Source organism: Zingiber officinale, chromosome 7B (genome assembly GCF_018446385.1).
Source record: "Zingiber officinale cultivar Zhangliang chromosome 7B, Zo_v1.1, whole genome shotgun sequence".
NCBI lineage: Eukaryota > Viridiplantae > Streptophyta > Magnoliopsida > Zingiberales > Zingiberaceae > Zingiber > Zingiber officinale.
In genome coordinates, this window is record NC_055999.1 from 61,737,431 (window position 1) to 61,754,642 (window position 17,212).

Here is a 17,212-nt window from a genome sequence, read left to right on the forward strand (position 1 = left end):
GCGAATGACATCGCATCGAGGGTAATACTCTTATCTAGTGTAGATCTTGAGTTTGTAAACTCGTACTCGTATTTTATTTTATTTTTCTTTGCACGGATCCGGTGGCTAGGGCTTTTGGGGTTTCCGCGACGTGAAAACACGATTTTCGCGACTTGAAAAAACGAACAGAGAAGTCTTACTAAAATCGTCGGGAGGTTTGATATCTACCTTAACATCATGTGTAGGTGAGGACTTTGATGATGACGATGATACTGAGGGAATGACTCAAGAAATCAAGGGAGCGCCAGAAGAAGTCGGGGCAACCGAAGAAATACGGCTACTAGAACAGGAACCAGCATTGCCTGAGATTGCACCACCTCAAGTGGAGTTAAAACCTCTGCTGTCTAACCTTAAATATGTATTCCTTAGTCCAGATTTCACCTTCTCAGTAATAATTAATGCAAATTTGATCGAGTTGGAGACACAGAGATTGATCAAGGAGCTGAGAACACACAGAAAAGCAATCGGGTACACCATTGATGACATAAAAGGGATCAGTCCTTCAATCTACATGCACAGGATTCTGCTTGAAGAAGGATATAAAAATTCAATCGAGCATCAAAGAAGGTTAAACCCAAATTTGAAAGAGGTGGTGAAGAATGAAGTATTAAAACTTCTTGATACTGGGATCATTTACCCTATATCGGATAGTGAATGGGTGAGTCCAGTTCATGTGATCCCCAAGAGGGGGGGGGGGAATGACTGTGGTTAAAAATGAAAATAACGAGTTGATTCCAACAAGAACAGTCACAAGATGACGGATGTGTATTGATTACATGAAGCTAAACAAGGAGACTAAGAAAGATCATTTCCCCTTACCATTCATCGATGAGATGCTGGAAAGATTGGCGAAGCATTCCTACTTTTGTTATCTGGATGGGTATTCTGATTTTTTTCAAATTCCAATACATCCGCTAGATCAAGAAAAGACCACCTTTACATGCCCTTTCGGTACCTATGCTTATCGACGAATGCCGTTTGGATTCTGCAACGCACCAGTTACATTTCAGAAATGTATGATGACAATTCTCTCAGATTTCACGGAAAAGATTATGGAAGTGTTCATGGACGATTTCTCAGTTTATGGAAATGACTTCGATTCTTGTCTTCTGAACCTTTCCAAAGTCCTTCAGAGATGCGAAGAGGTGAATTTATCCTTCAGAGATGCGAAGAGGTGAATTTAGTTTTGAACTGGGAGAAATGTCACTTTATAATCAAGGAGGGAATTGTTTTAGGACACAAGATTTCAGAACAAGGAATTGAGGTAGATAAAGTCAAAATAGATACAATTGAGAAACTACCTCCACCTCTTAACGTAAAAGGGGTTAGGAGTTTTTTAGGGTATGCTGGATTTTACAGGCGTTTCATCAAGGACTTCTAAAAAATTTCCAAGCCACTAATCAACTTGTTAATTAAAGATGCTGAATTCTGTTTTGACGATGACTGCAATGAAGCTTTTAAGAAAATCAAGAGTGATCTCATCTCAGCTCCCGTAATCTAAGCACCAAACTGGGAACTCCCATTCGAAATCATGTGTGACGCTAGTGATTTTGCAGTAGGTGCAGTTTTAGGACAAAGAAAGAATAAAGTACTGCACACAATCCACTATGCGAGCAAGACATTGGATGCGACCCAAATGAATTATTCCACCACCGAAAAGGAATTGTTGGCCATAGTATTCGCAATCGACAAGTTTAGGTCTTATCTAGTAGGCTCAAAGGTGATAGTGTATTCTGATCATGCTGCTATAAGATATCTGTTCAATAAAAAAGATGTCAAACCCCGGTTGATCAGGTGGATCTTGCTTCTTCAAGAATTTAATTTAGAAATTAGAGACAAAAAGGGCGTCGAGAATGTTGTGGCAGATCATCTGTCCCGAGCATGGCTGAATGGGCAAAAAGACGTAGATTTTGATCTGCCCATAAATGATATTTTTCCTGACGAGCATTTGTTTGTAGTAAATTCTAAGAGAGCTCCTTGGTATGCGGATTTCGTTAATTACCTTGCAAGTGGAGTGTTTTCCCCAAACTTCACTTGGCGGCAGAGGAAAAAGTTTTTCTCAGATGTCAAACACTACATATGGGACGAACCACTACTTTTAGGAAATGCGGAGATACGATCTACCGAAGGTGTGTGCCAAAAGACGAAATCAAGGACATTCTATTTCACTGTCATTCGGCATCCTACAGCGGATATTTGGGCGTGTCAAGAATAGCTACAAAAATTTTACAAGCAGGATTTTTTTGGCCAAGTCTATTTAAAGACACGAAGAATTTTGTACAATTCTGCGACCAATGTCAGCGACGGGGGTTCGCACTTCATTGAAAGACAGTTTGAAAGTTTGCTAAAAAAAAATACGGAGTTAGCCACAAAGTAGCAACACCCTACCATCCCTAGACCAATGGACAAGCAGAAATCTCCAACGGGGAGATAAAAACAATATTAGAAAAGACAGTGTCCAATTCCCGAAAAGACTGGTCATTGAAGTTGGATGATGCTTTATAAGCATACCGCACTGCTTTCATGACTCTAATTGATATGACCCCATTCCGACTGGTATACGAAAAGTCGTGTCATCTTCCTGTAGAATTAGAACACAGGGCTTACTGGGCGATAAAGCAGCTTAACATGGACCTAAAGCTAGCGGGAGACAGAAGGAAATTCCAATTAAATGAGCTTGATGAATTGAGGATGGATGCCTACGAACATGCCAAGTCCTACAAAGAGAGAACAAAGAGATGACATGATCGACACATCATGCGGAGAGAATTCGAGGAAGGAGACTCAGTGCTGCTGTTTAATTCAAGATCGAAACTCTTTCCTGGGAAGTTAAAATCGAGATGGACATGACCATTCCAAGTCAAAAAGGTTTACCCATTTGGAACTGTTGACATTTGGAGCAAGGAGCATGTGGAATTTAAAGTAAACGGACAGCGTTTAAAAAAATACCTCCACGATGTGCCGGCAGAGGAAGATATGTTGATATACTTTTCAGATCCACGCCCACCTGAATGAGTTAAAATGAGGTCGAGCTAAAGACCTAAAACAAGCGCTTCTTGGGAGGCAACCCAAGTCATTCTTTTTGTCGTTTCATTTCTCTAGTAAGTTTGAGTCGAGCATTTTTTTTTTATTATTTCTTTATTTCTGGGTATTCATTTTCAGGATGTGTAGAGCCTCCACGAGCTGACCGTGAGCATTTCATGGGTGTAGAGGCGTCAGAGGGACCGAAAGAGCGAGAGACAAGTCACAGTGAGCCTAAAGGAGTTGGCCGTGTGATCTCACACGACCGTGCGAAGCCGACAATAGAATGAAGGCCACGGCCCGTGCAACCTTGCATGACCGTGTGGCCTATGCAGAGTGAAGGAGGGCCTAGGTCGTGCCACTCGGCACTGCCGTGTGAGACTGCCAGAGAAAGAGAAAGCTCAGGCCGTGCCAATTGGCACGACCGTGAGACAAGTCCAGAGGAGGGAAAGAATTGGGCCGTGTCAATTGGCACGACCGTGCAACTGCGACCGAGTGGAGAGAAGAGGGGGTCTTGCCCTGGAAGAGTCATGCACCCTTGCACGACCCAACCCATGCCCCTGTCCTATTAGGGCACGGTGCATGCCCGTGCCACCATTTTCACCCTCTCCCCCTCACCTCCTTTCTCTCCTCTCTTCCCCCAACTTCCCAAGGTGCTACCACTCCTCTCCCACTCTTATCTCATTCCAATTGATCATCCGTGAAGTCGGACTTCGCAAGAAGGAACTCTCGTCAAAGGAAAGGAAAAGAAGTGTCGGTCGTCTCAAACGAGGAGAATGCACGCTTTAAGGGTATATCGAACAACTTTGGTATTAGTTTCTCTAATGATGATCAATTGCATCGTTTTCATTCTTTATCTATACGTCACATTCTAAGCACTAGATTTATGGACCGAGAGACCTTAGAAGCATTGGGGTTTGGAAATGATATTGATTGGTTGCTTGATAGAATAGGTTGATCCAGCATAATGGTCCTAAGGTACCCAACTTACTCTCATATTATTTTGGAAATTTTAAGCTTTATTTCTGTTGATAATGTTCAAAGAGGAGGGAAACTAAAATTTCGTTTATTTAATGATGACTTTGAATGGAGTCTTGAGGACTTCAATATATGCTATGATTTGTCTAGGGATGGAGCCTACATAATCCTGCCTGTTTTTGAAAAATCAAATTTGTGGGAGCAAATTGGTGGAGAGACTGGGTATAATCCGTATGTTTCTAATGGTAGTAGTATTGCTAATCCAAACTTTCGATATGTCTATATGATGATACGAAACACGATATTTGGAAGAGGTGGTAAGGATGGAATTGTAAGACTTTCGGACTTGTATTGTTTATGGGGAATGGTAGAAAATGTACCTATTAATTCAGGATATTTCTTTTTGAAGAACTTGGTAAAGTTAGGAAAAACTTCATCCCCTACCCCCATTATTTTAGGTGGCTTTCTTACTCACATTGTAGTGGTATTGGGCTATGACTTGAGTGGTCTTGAAATGATTGAAGATGTTTCTCGAATGGATCTAAATTTTTGTTTAACTACTCATTTGATTCACCGGGAAGAATTTGGGTATAGTCTTGTGATTAAGGATAATTTTCTACTTAGATTGCCAAATCCAGCTTTGACTACGATTCATGTTAAGGAGAATTGGCATTTGACGTTAGTAAGGCAACATATTAGGCCACTTCCAAACACCCTTCGTGGAGATGTGCCTTCGGTTAGTCGGGATGTTTTGCGATATGATTTTCAAGAGTTTGGCCCTATCATTGACTCTCTTCATCATGATATTGAACAAACTAATGGATTACTTACTAGGAATTTTTACATGGAGGATGAGCAGTTTAAACAACTACAAGACTGTTTTAAGAGTGAGAGAGAGTTGTGCACACGAATGCTTGAATTTATGGAGGCTCATAGAAAGAAAATGGTTTGAAACGAAAATTTTAGGTGGTATATGAGGAACTTCCAGAGTAATATTGATGATTTGTTTGCATACTATAAACAGGTAAGAGATCTAAGATGGGTGGTTAAGACTTATCCTGAGCTCCCGGATCTCCTTGACATTCGGCCTCATCGACCATTTTGATTTCATCGGGGTGATGTGTCACGCCCCGAGGAAGTCCCTGTCCGAAGAAATTTCGGCAGCACCTCCCTTGTACGGGTAACAATCTGAAACATTTCTACAGACACAATATACATCAGCCACAGGCGGCTGGAACATACACACAATCATGTAGTTTATATGCAGCCTACTCGACTGATAAAATAAAAACACAACCACGCAGTTTTATGTAGATCTAACAGCCCACTCGGCTATACCAAACCAAACACAGCGGAATACAATAGAAAACCAAAATACAAGACTGCTAGCCGGCTAGGCTTATACAACCAACAAACAATACAAAATATCACGTAACAATAACAACACTCCAGAAAACAAAACCGGAGCACAAAGCTAAATACATTGACACATAAATCAAATAAAACATAAAGGGGAAACTGTAAGTCTTCTGATGTGACGTGGGGACCGACAGATAGGATACTCCAAGCGACTCCATAAACAACTTGGTACCTGAAAAACATAGTGTCCACAGGGGTGAGTTCAACAACTCAGCAGATACCAGTTGACATGTATAGTAAGCTGTAACAGACAGTAACAACTATGGAGTACAGTCTCCTGAACAAAAGCTGGAATGCACAATAGAAAAAGGCTGAAGAGAACTGTACTCACCAGGGCCTCCTATCAGAATAGTCAGGTCATCAGACCGAGAGTATCATAAATCCTGTATGCTTGTCAAACATATGCATCCATCCAAATGCAGCATATAAGTGCAACAAATACAATCAGTATATGCATCAATGCATATAATGCCAATGACATGGTCACCCCTGACGCCAGTCAGTCATCTCACACACAATGGTGAGACCGAGTGGGTAGGGCTATGACAACCGTGCACTCTGACATTACTGCTCCTGATGAGTGACCGAGTGGACGGGATGCTGTCGGAGTACACCTATCCTCCCCCAAATCATAAGTGGGGGAGCACAATGCTCTCATCTCCCAGTGCACAATGACGGGGAGGGATCCCGGCGTGCTACCACGCTGCAGTACACTACCCATGAGCGTCCCAACGGAGCACCACCGAGCAAACTAACGTGCTACCACGCTGCGTCACGCTACCCATGAGCGGACCAACGGAGCACCGACAGTGATGAAACTGACGATGTGCTCAACAATAATTGAGCAGACTATCGCGCAGCATGCAATCATGCGAATGATGCATGACACTAAGCATGACAATATCCTGAACAGCATAGCAATATCCATATATAGATATAAAATGTGTACCATATGACAATGAACCAAATCAAAGGTACACAGATCAGATAAGGTATCAAAAACCTAGGTCCTGAACATCATAAGGCAGGGTATGTCACTACCTCTATGAACAAATATATAATCATGTGAGTACTAATATAAAATGCATAATAGGTGAGCTAACAAGCATATAACAGGTATCCGGTAGCGACATATCGAATCAAGGACAAACATAATTATTACTAAAGGCTATAACCTACTAAACATACCAACATGACATTATTAAAGATAAGTCAAGGTACCCGCTTCAAATAGCAGGTCCAATCCAGTCAAATCCAACGTCGAGATGCTCGTCTCGTGTCAAATCCTCAATATAACAGTTCGTGCTAATACTGTTCACGATTCCCGCTTCATAGAAAATAGATATACCTGCTGACCACCCAACGAATGCCCCAAATCAAATACCTAACATGGATCTAATGCCCAATCAGTAATCAATACAATACAGAGATCAGAATAAGATGGAACTGTTGTCTTCCCAAATTAAATACCTAAAATCAACATTTATGGTCGGTATTCAACCGGTCCATAATGCTACTAAATGGATCTGCAAAGCCACTGCAATTTAGATGAGTACAACAACCATCGATCGGGTAGGAAGGAAAACAAAGATAAAAGAGACTCACCACACTTGCTGAAAACCACCTACCTCACACTTACAAATCGGATCAAGAAGAGGAAGTGCTAGCGTCGATCCTCCTCCGGCGACCACAACACCCAGCTACTGGTGGCGAAGAACTAAGACCCAATGGTGAGGTCTAGGGCACGGGTGGAGAACTAGGATTAGATCCTTGGCCGATGCAGAGAGACCCGAAGGTGGCGGCAGAAATCCACGAGAACAGTTTTGGGCAGAGGTGAGACCGAGAGAGTTCTCGCTTGCGCCGACAGCGTCGCCTCTGGGCCTCGCGCAAATGGTCGGCAACAATCGTGATAGGCGGCGGTGAGAGATCAGATCTAGGGCACAACCAAAAGGGCACGACTGTTTGGCAGGGGCGTCGGCGCTAGGGCAAAGGAGCTTGGTCGACTGCCGGTGCTCGGAAGAGGAGAAGAAACTTCGGCGAGGCGTCGGCGGTAGCGCGTCGGTGCTGCTCCGTGCGACCTCAGGTGGCGGCGGCGCGAGAAGAGAAGAGGTATCGGGGTGTCGGCGCCGAGAGAGGAAGATCTAGGGGTCGGGTGTGTGGCCGGCGATAGGGCTTTTCCTTGGCTCTCGTCGGCCGACGAGGATGGATTGGCCGAGAGGAGGAGCCGGCGGTGCTCTCGTGGCGGTTAGGGCTCGGCGAAGATGAAGAAGAGGGCGGCACAGTAGAGGAAACGGGGAAAAAGAAATAAAGAAAAATAAAAGAAAAATAAAAAGGAAAATCAACATTTCCTCATTTAAATGGGGTAGCCTAAGTAGGCTTTCCCGGGACTCCGTTTTTATCCCCGTAAACTCGTCCATACTGTCTCCGAAAAATTTCTTAAAATTCCAGAAAATTCACTTATCATTATTCGTCATTTTTCGGTATTTTACATTCTCCCCCACTAATAAAAATTTAATCCCCAAATTTCGTTATCTACCATCAGCAAATACTAACAACAGGTAAAGAGTATAAATGTTGAATGGTAAATTAAATCACATACCTCAAGTGAAAAGATGAGGATATCGAGCTCGGATCGTATCCTCGAGCTCCCAGGTAGCCTTCTCGTCCGAATGATGCTGTCATCCGATTTTAACTAATCGGATAGTTTTGTTCCGCAACTGACGCTCTTTCCGGTCCAGAATTTGTACCGGAACCTCCTCATAAGTGACGTAAGGCTAAAGGAGAACTGGTATATCAGACAGCACATGTGTTGGGTCGGCTATGTATCTCCTCTGAATAGATACATGAAATACGTCGTGCACGCCTGGCAGAGCCGATGCTAGCGCTAGACGATAAGCTACCACTCCAACTCTCTCCAAGATCTGAAAAGGTCCAATATATCGTGGAGCTAGCTTATCTCTGAGGTCAAATCTCTTCACCCCTTTCGTGGGTGAAACTCGCAGAAATACATGGTCGCCTGTATAGAACTCTAAGGGTCTCCGACTCTGGTCAGCATAACTCTTCTGGCAGTCCTGCTCCTATGACATCCTCCGTCTGATAATATGGACAAACTGTGCTTCCTGCTGAGCTCTATGAGGTCCCAACAGCTGGGCCTCCCCAACCTCATCCCAGAGGGTGGGTGTCCGATAAGGCCTACCATACAACGTTTCAAACGGTGCCATCTGGATAGCCGAATGAAAGCTATTATTGTAGGCAAACTCTATCAATGGCAAATGGTCCTCCCAACTGCCTCCAAAATCCAAAACACAAGATCTCAGCAAGTCCTCTAGAGTCTAAATGGTCTGCTCTGACTGCCCATCTGTTTGCGGATGGAAAGCTGTACTGAAACGGAGCTGAGTGCCCAAGGCCTGCTGTAGACTCTGCCAGAAACGAGACGTGAACCGGGGGTCTTTATTCGAAATAATAGTCAAAGGGACACCATGTAATCTGATGATCTCTCGGCAATACAAATCTGCCAATCGATCCAGGGAATCAGTCTTCCGAATCACTAAGAAGTGCGCAGATTTGGTTAATCGATCAACGATTACCCAAATCGCGTCATGGCCTCGTCGTGACCTCGGCAAACCCACCACAAAGTCCATAGTAATGTGTTCCCATTTCCACTCAGGAATTGGAATCCGCTGAAGTAATCCTGCAGGTCTCTGGTGCTTAGCCTTCACCTGCTGACAGACAAGACATCTCGCTACAAATTCCGCGCTGTAGACCGTTGGAATTTGATGTTGGGGACTTAGTGTTCCTCAAAGTAGCTCTTATGAAAGGAGTGATGAGGTTTGGAAAGAAAGGAAAGTTGAGTACACGTTATATGAGGTCATACCTGATTACTAGAAGGGTTGGCAAGGTAGCTTATGAGCTGGAACTACCTAATGTATTCCATGTCTCAATGCTGAAGAAGCATGTTCCCGATGTAAACCAAGTGATTGAGTCACAGCCGGTACAAGTTCAAGAGAATCTCAGTTATGAAAGTCAACCTATATAGATAATAGGTCGAGAAGTTAAGAAGCTGAGGAACAAAAAGATACTGTAAGTGAATGTTGGGTTTTTCGGGCGGTGAAAACCGCTTTTCCGCGTTGCGGAAACCCCGAACCCCAAGCCACCAGATCCGTGCGAAGTAAAATAAAACAAAATTTAGGAGTACGAGTTTCTTACATCTAGATCTACACTAGGAGAAGGAAGTTACCCTTGATGCGATGCCTTTCGCAATCCCGCTCGTCCAACGGTTCGCCGGATCTCAAGATCGTCAAGCGTACGATCCTCTGGAAGTATCCACACGAACAAACTAGGTGGAGAGACCAAACAAAAAGGTGTGCAAGTACCTATGAAGTGTTCGGCCAAGGAGGAGGAGAGGGAGAAAGGTTGAGACCTTGAGGAAGAAGATGAAAAATGAATGCCTTGAATGAAATCAAAATTCCATTCATCACAAAAGTGGCCGACCACTATTGTAACCTCCTCTCAGTTAATGTGGCCATTAAAATGAGGAGGAGATTTGTAAACCTCCATGAGGTGGCACACACATGTTCTAAACATGATGATGTGTAACACCATTATTGGCCACTTAATGCCAACTCACAAATGATGTGGCATAAAGTCAAGTCAAACTTGACTTTTCTTCTTCTTCTCAAGTCAAGTCAAACTTGACATTATAACTCCCAAGGTTGATCTAATCCAACCATTTGATTCAAGCCAATTTAATATAATGAATCTAATTCATTTAATTAAATTAATTCAATGAGTCATAATCTAAATTAGACTCATTGAACACATGAATCAACTTGAGTCCAACTCAATTAGTACAATTAGGATTACTCTTAATCCAATTTGATTCATCACATGAATCTAATCCTCTTGGTTCATCATATGAACCTAATCTCCATCTAATTGTCCTTTGTGTGTGACCCTATAGGTTCTTATAACGTTGGCAATGTTCCTAAACTCATTTAGAAACATAAGTAATGAGCGGTATCTAGCAACACATCATTACTACCCAAGTTATAAGAATGTTGAGATCCAACATCACCTTGTGACTACTAATTGTGACTCCTCACAATATATGACAAGTGTCCTTCTATCCTAGACATCTAGATTGATCAATGTAAGGCATAGACTGTGTCATCCTCTAATCAATCTAAATCTTGAACTCCAAGTAGACTCACTTAATCAAATGAGCTCAATATCTCATATTGACTCATTTGGGCATGGTCATGCACTTCGTGGTCTCACTCTATCAAGAATATCGATGTCACTCCCGTCATATAGGAGGGATAGATCTCATCTACATCACTCATATCCCTCCGCATAATTTGTTACATACCCAGTAATCGCCTTTATAGTCCACCCAGTTACGGGTGACGTTTGACGAAACCAAAGTACATAACTCCTTATGTAGGGATCCATGGTGACTTCAGGTCTAAGGACTAGTAGTCATACTAATAGCCACATGAGAAAGTATATGACACTCATATAACGATCCATGATACTTTCTCATTGCGGGTCATTCAGTATACATTCTCCAATGCATACCCATGTGTCATTTTCTAAGAAAACGAAAAACGCAGAAAAGTCATTTCCTAAAAAAAAAGAGAAAATGCGATTTTCTGAAAAATGAAATGAAAATGCAAACAAACCAAATACACCCTTAGTTTTTCAAATGATTTATTTTTTACAAATTTAATTTTCAAAATGTTGATAATCTTTTGAAAAGTTTAAAAATTTCTTTCAAACTACTTTAGAAAATTTTTATTAACTCCTTCCTATAATAAACATGTAGATTTGTTTATGTTCACTTTGAAAAATTTCTTACTTGCTTTGTTTACTTGAATATTTATATTTTTTCATAGTTTGGAACACTTATGCATCCTGTTTTACACTTTTTTTTATGAATGAATGTTTAAGAAGGATAATAGGAATTAAGTTAGAAAAAGAATGTGATTAAGTTAAAAAAAGAATTGATAGTCAAGAGAAGAAACAAAGAATAAACTTATGCATATCACGTTATTCTATGCATTGTTTTTCTCTAACTATATTTTTATGCATATATTTTTTCTAATTTTAACTCAGGTTGTTATTGCATCAAAAAGAGAGATATTGTTGGTACAATTTGCACTAACGATTCAATTAATGTTTTGATGAATGACAAGTAAGTTAAGTTAGGTGTCTTTATAATCTAATGCATTTATCATGCGTGCAGGGATTGACGGGTTTAGGAGACCTGACACCAAAATAAAATCCAACTAGGTCTAAGGACTCGATAATTAGTGCGAAGCCTAGATACGTAAAAGGGTCACCCTAATATCTGGCAGGAAGTCCGGCTGGATTCGCGGGGCCTGACAGCTGGCCAAAATTCAGTTGGGTCTGTGTACCTGACTTATCGCGAGAAGACTTGGTGGGTCGAGAGACTAGTCAATACACTGCAAGTTGGTTAGTGAAAGTAAGTCACTGGAGGAGAGAGTTCTGGTGAGGACGAGTCCAAGTTTGGACTTTAGGCGCTGGTCTAGTTTAGGTCCATTTTGGATCCCTAAACTGAGACCTTGACTAGTTCTGGTCATGGAAGGACAAGAACTAATTATTGCTGTTTATTATTTTTGTCCTAACTTTGTTTTAGAGATTAGATATTTTAGTATTGGACTAACACATTTTACAGTGTAAAAGAAGCACAAAATGCGTCAGGTGAACATTACTCGAGGTGCCTTCGGGTGAACAGTACCCGAGGCGCCTTCGAGAGCTTTGAAGGTGCCTTGAGTACTATTTATGGATGTCGCCTTCAAAAACTTGGAAGGTGTCTTCCATCGAATAAAATCAGATTTCGTCGATGATAAGAGGTGAACAATTCGAGATCAGATTTTACGCATTGAAGACGACTTTAGTGCTCTGGAAGGCACCTTCCATGCTCAATAAAAGAGTATCTTGACTAAGGATTCTCACACATCACTTCTAGGCATCCGTTTAAAGTTCTGACTGCGTCAGCTTCTTGTTGTTGCTTTGCTACGATGTTATTGCATTCGACTATTGCTGAGGAGTCGTCCAATTCTAAGCGTAAGCCGATCATCTTTGAAAGTGTTGGTTAACGAAATTCAGTTCTATATTTAATTATAGCAAAAGGAAAAGTGAATGTGTTACACATGTTCCTATTCTTTTTATATTCGATCCTCTTTTTTGGTGGTTTCGGAAGAGGTTATTAGTGAATTATCCATCGATAGGTTTGTGGGATCTGGGTCTTGGAGTAGGAGTCGCCGAAAGCTTCAAATCAAGTTAACTGCATGCCTACTTGTGTTTTAGTTTTTTGTTTCTGTATTTTAATTCTGTTGCGTACTCACTTTTCAAAACAAAAAAGAAGTTTTTAAAAACCTCGTGATTCACCCTCCCGTCTCTCACGTGCATCTCGATCCAACAAATATTTCATTTAATTTAATCTTATTTAAATTCCTTGAAATTTTATAGGCATATACTACAAATGCCCACAATGCGTTTCGGGAAAGGAATTCAAGACATACCTTATTGTAAGGAACTATAGCATTAAACACGCCGAAAAGCGCAGCGGAAAAATAAGTTCCTATCCAGAAGATCCATGCAAATGAAATCATATACTAAGTTTTGTTAAAAAATATATACCTTTGCTGCGTGCCCTTCGCAATCCCGACAGCAATATTTCTTTAGGATGTAGATCTCAGCGCAATCAACACGTCCGCACATTTACGGTATCCACATGAATACGTTCTCCGTCCGTCTCACGAACTCACAAAATGGAGAAAAAAACAGCCAAAGGTTGTGCTAGCAACCTTTTGTGGAAGTTTCGGCCAAAAGTGGAAGAAGGAAGAAGAGCAAAAATCAAGAAGAACACATCACCCAAAAGGTCGCTTCATCTATATAAGGTGTTGGGTTTTTCGGGCCGCGAAAACCGCTTTTCGCGTCGCGGAAACCCCGAAACCCCCAGCCACGGATCCGTGCGAAGTAAAAACTTTCGAAAACAAAATTACGAGTACGAGTTTACCAACCTATAAATCTACACTAGAACTATATGTTAAGAGATTTTTACCCTTGATGCGTGCCTTTCGCGAATCCCGCTCGTCCAAGGTGCCAGATCTCAAGTTGTCAAGGTGGACAACTCTCTATGCGTATCCACACGAACACAATAGGTGAAGAAGCCAAACAAAGGTGTGCTAGCCCCTAGAGTGTTCGGCCAAGAAAGGAGGAGAGGGAGAGAAGAATTGGAGCAAGGAAGAAGATCAAGGAATGAATGAGAATTACTCACAAAATGAAACTTATTCATCCATTGATGTGGCCGGCCACATTAAGAGATGTAGTAACCTCCATGGAATGCCAAGAGTCACAACTCTTGGTAACTCCCATGAGGTGACATCCCTCTTAAGCAACCATGATGATGTGTAGCATCATCATTGGCCCACTCAATGCCAACATACCAATGAGGTGACATAAAATCAAGTCAAACTTGACTCTTCATCTTCCTCTCAAGTCAAGTCAAACTTGACTTAATCTCTCTCATGGTTGATCTAATCCAATCATTTAATTCAAGCCAATTTAATATAATGAATCTAATTCATTTAATTAAATTGATTCAATTAGTCATAATCTAAATTAGACTCATTGAACACATGAATCAACTTGAGTCCAACTCAATTAGTCCAATTAGGATTACTCTTAATCCAATTTGATTCATCAAATGGATCTAATCGTCTTAGTTCATCATATGAACCTAATCTCCATCTAATTGTCCTTAGTGTGTGACCCTATAGGTTCTTGTAACGTTGGCAATGCCCCTAAACCCATTTAGGAGTATAAGTAATGAGCGGTATCTAGTAACGCATCATTACTACCCAAGTTAAAAGAATGTTGAGATCCAACATCACCTTGTGACTACTAATTGTAACTCCTCACAATATATGACAAATGTCCTTCTATCCTAGACATCTAGATTGATCAATGTGAGGCATAGACCGTGTCATCCTCTGACCAATCTAAATCTTGAACTCCAAGTAGACTCACTAAATCAAATGAGCTCAATATCTTATATTGACTCATTTGGGCATGACCATGCACATCGTGGTCTCACTCTATCAAGAATATTGATGTCGCTCCCGTCATATAGGAGGGATAGATCCCATCTACATCACTCACATCCCTCTGCATAATTCGTTACATACCCAGTAATCGCCTTTATAGTCCACCCAATTACGGGTGACATTTGACTAAACCAAAGTACATAACTCCTTATGTAGGGATCCATGGTGACTTCAGGTCTAAGGACTAGTAGTCATACTAATAGCCACATGAGAAAGTATATGACACTCATATAACGATCCATGATACTTTCTCATGGCGGGTCATTCAGTATACATTCTCCAATGCATATCCATGTGTCAACTTGATATCTCTATATTCATGACTTGTGAGATCAAGTCATCGAATTGACCTATATGCTAGTCTTATTGCATTAACATTGTCCCTGAATGTTAATACTCGACTAGGAATGATTAAGAGTAGTGTTCCCTATATCATCTCACTATCGGTTCAACTAACCGATTGATATAGGTGAGAACTTCTACTCAAGGACGCTATTATACTTAGTTTATTTGGCACCAATACAAGTAAGTATAATAACCAAAACAAATGCCTTTATTTATATATAAGAATATGATACAATAAGTCCATAATACAATCATCAAATGATTGGCTCAGGACTCTAACTAACATAAGGTGACTTCACAAAAGAGTTATTTTACCAAATATGTTACTCAATCAAAATGTTACTTTACTAAAAAAGGTTACTTCACCTAAAGGTTATTTTTACAAATGACTTTTGTATTTATCCAATGAATACAAAAATATTTTTGTCTCTTGATCTTTCTTTTGATTAATGATATATTAATTTCTATTAATATTCATTAATCTTAATGGGTTGAATTTAGAATATTGAATTAACTATTAACCCAATAAGCCATTAACTCAATAAATCAATGAGTCTCACCCATTACTCAATAAGTCTAATCTGAATTCATTCGAGTCTAACTCAATGTGTATAATTCGGATTGAACTTAACCTCATAATCTCTCTCCAAATCAACATGTTCTTTGTGTGTGACCCAATAGGCTCTCGTAACGTTAGCAATATATCTAAAATAATTTTAGATACATAAACAATGAGTGACATCTAGCAATGCATCATTGCTATCCAAGCGACGAGAATGTCGAGATCCGACCTAACCTTTCCATGCCTATTATCTTGTATGACTCAGTCGTTCTATCCTTGATATCTAGATTGATTAATGAGGCATAGAACATGTCATCCTCTTATCAATTTTTGTGTTTCTTGATCTGTAAGTAGACACACTCAATTAAATATTCTCAATATCGCATATTGACTCATTTGAGCATGGTCATGCTTTCTTGTGTCCTACTAATCAAGGGACCCACATATATCACTTCTGTTATATGGAAGGGATAGATCTCATTTACATCACTCACATCCCTTTGCATAACTTATTGTATACCCAGTGATTGACTTTATAGTGCACCTTGTTACAAGTGACGTTTGTCGATACCAAAGTATACAACTTCTTATGTAGGGAACCATAGTGACTTCAGGTCTAAGGACTATTCATGCCAATAGTCATATGAGAATGTTTATGACACTCATATAATGATCCATGAAACATTTTCATGGCGGGTCATTCAGTATATATTCTCTAATATATACCCATGTGTCAACCTAATATCTTATATTCATGATTTGTGAGATTAAGTCATCCGTTGACGTACATGCTAGTCTCAAAACATTACTATTGTCCTTGCATATTAATGCTTGACTAGGAATAGTTAAGAATAGTGTTCTATGTATATCTACAATATCTCACTATTAATTCAACCAATTGATATGTTGTAGTTAGAACCTCCTACTCTAGGACATTATTATACTTATTCATTCGGCACTTAATTGAAATAAATATAATAATCAACTTTACCTTTTATTAATAATGAAATATGATACAAAAGGAGTCCTTTACAATCATCTCATAATTGGTACTAGGGCTAATACTAACAATCTCCCACTAGCACTAGTGTCAATCACTGAAATATCTAATATCCAGTGACCTAGTATGGCAATCGTGCTTCCTCTGTGTCAAAGCCTTGGTCAAGGGATCCGCAAGGTTAGCATCGGTCGGTACTCTGCATATCCTCATATCTCCTCTATCGATAATCTCTTGAGTGAGATGGAATCACCGTAGTATATGTTTGGATCTCTGATGAGAGCGAGGTTCCTTAGCCTGTGGAATAGCCCCATTGTTATCACAATAGAGGTCTATTGGATTCGTTATAATAGGAACAATGCCAAGCTCGGCAATAAACTTTCTAATCCAAACTGCCTCCTTTGCTATAGCTGAAGCAGCTCGGCCTCTGTTGTAGAATCAACAATTGTGTCTTGCTTTGAACTTTTCTAGCTCACAGCATTACCATTTAAGCAAAATACATACCCTGACTGCGATCTGTAATCATCCTTATCTGTTTGGAAGCTAGCATTGGTGTAACCCTTTACAATAAACTCTTCATCGCCTCCAAAGATCAATAAATAATCTTGAGTTCTTCTAAAGTACTTAAGAATATTCTTAACTGATGTCCAGTAACCTTCACCTGGATCTGACTGGTATCTGCTCGTCATGCTTTATACATACGATACATCTGGGCGA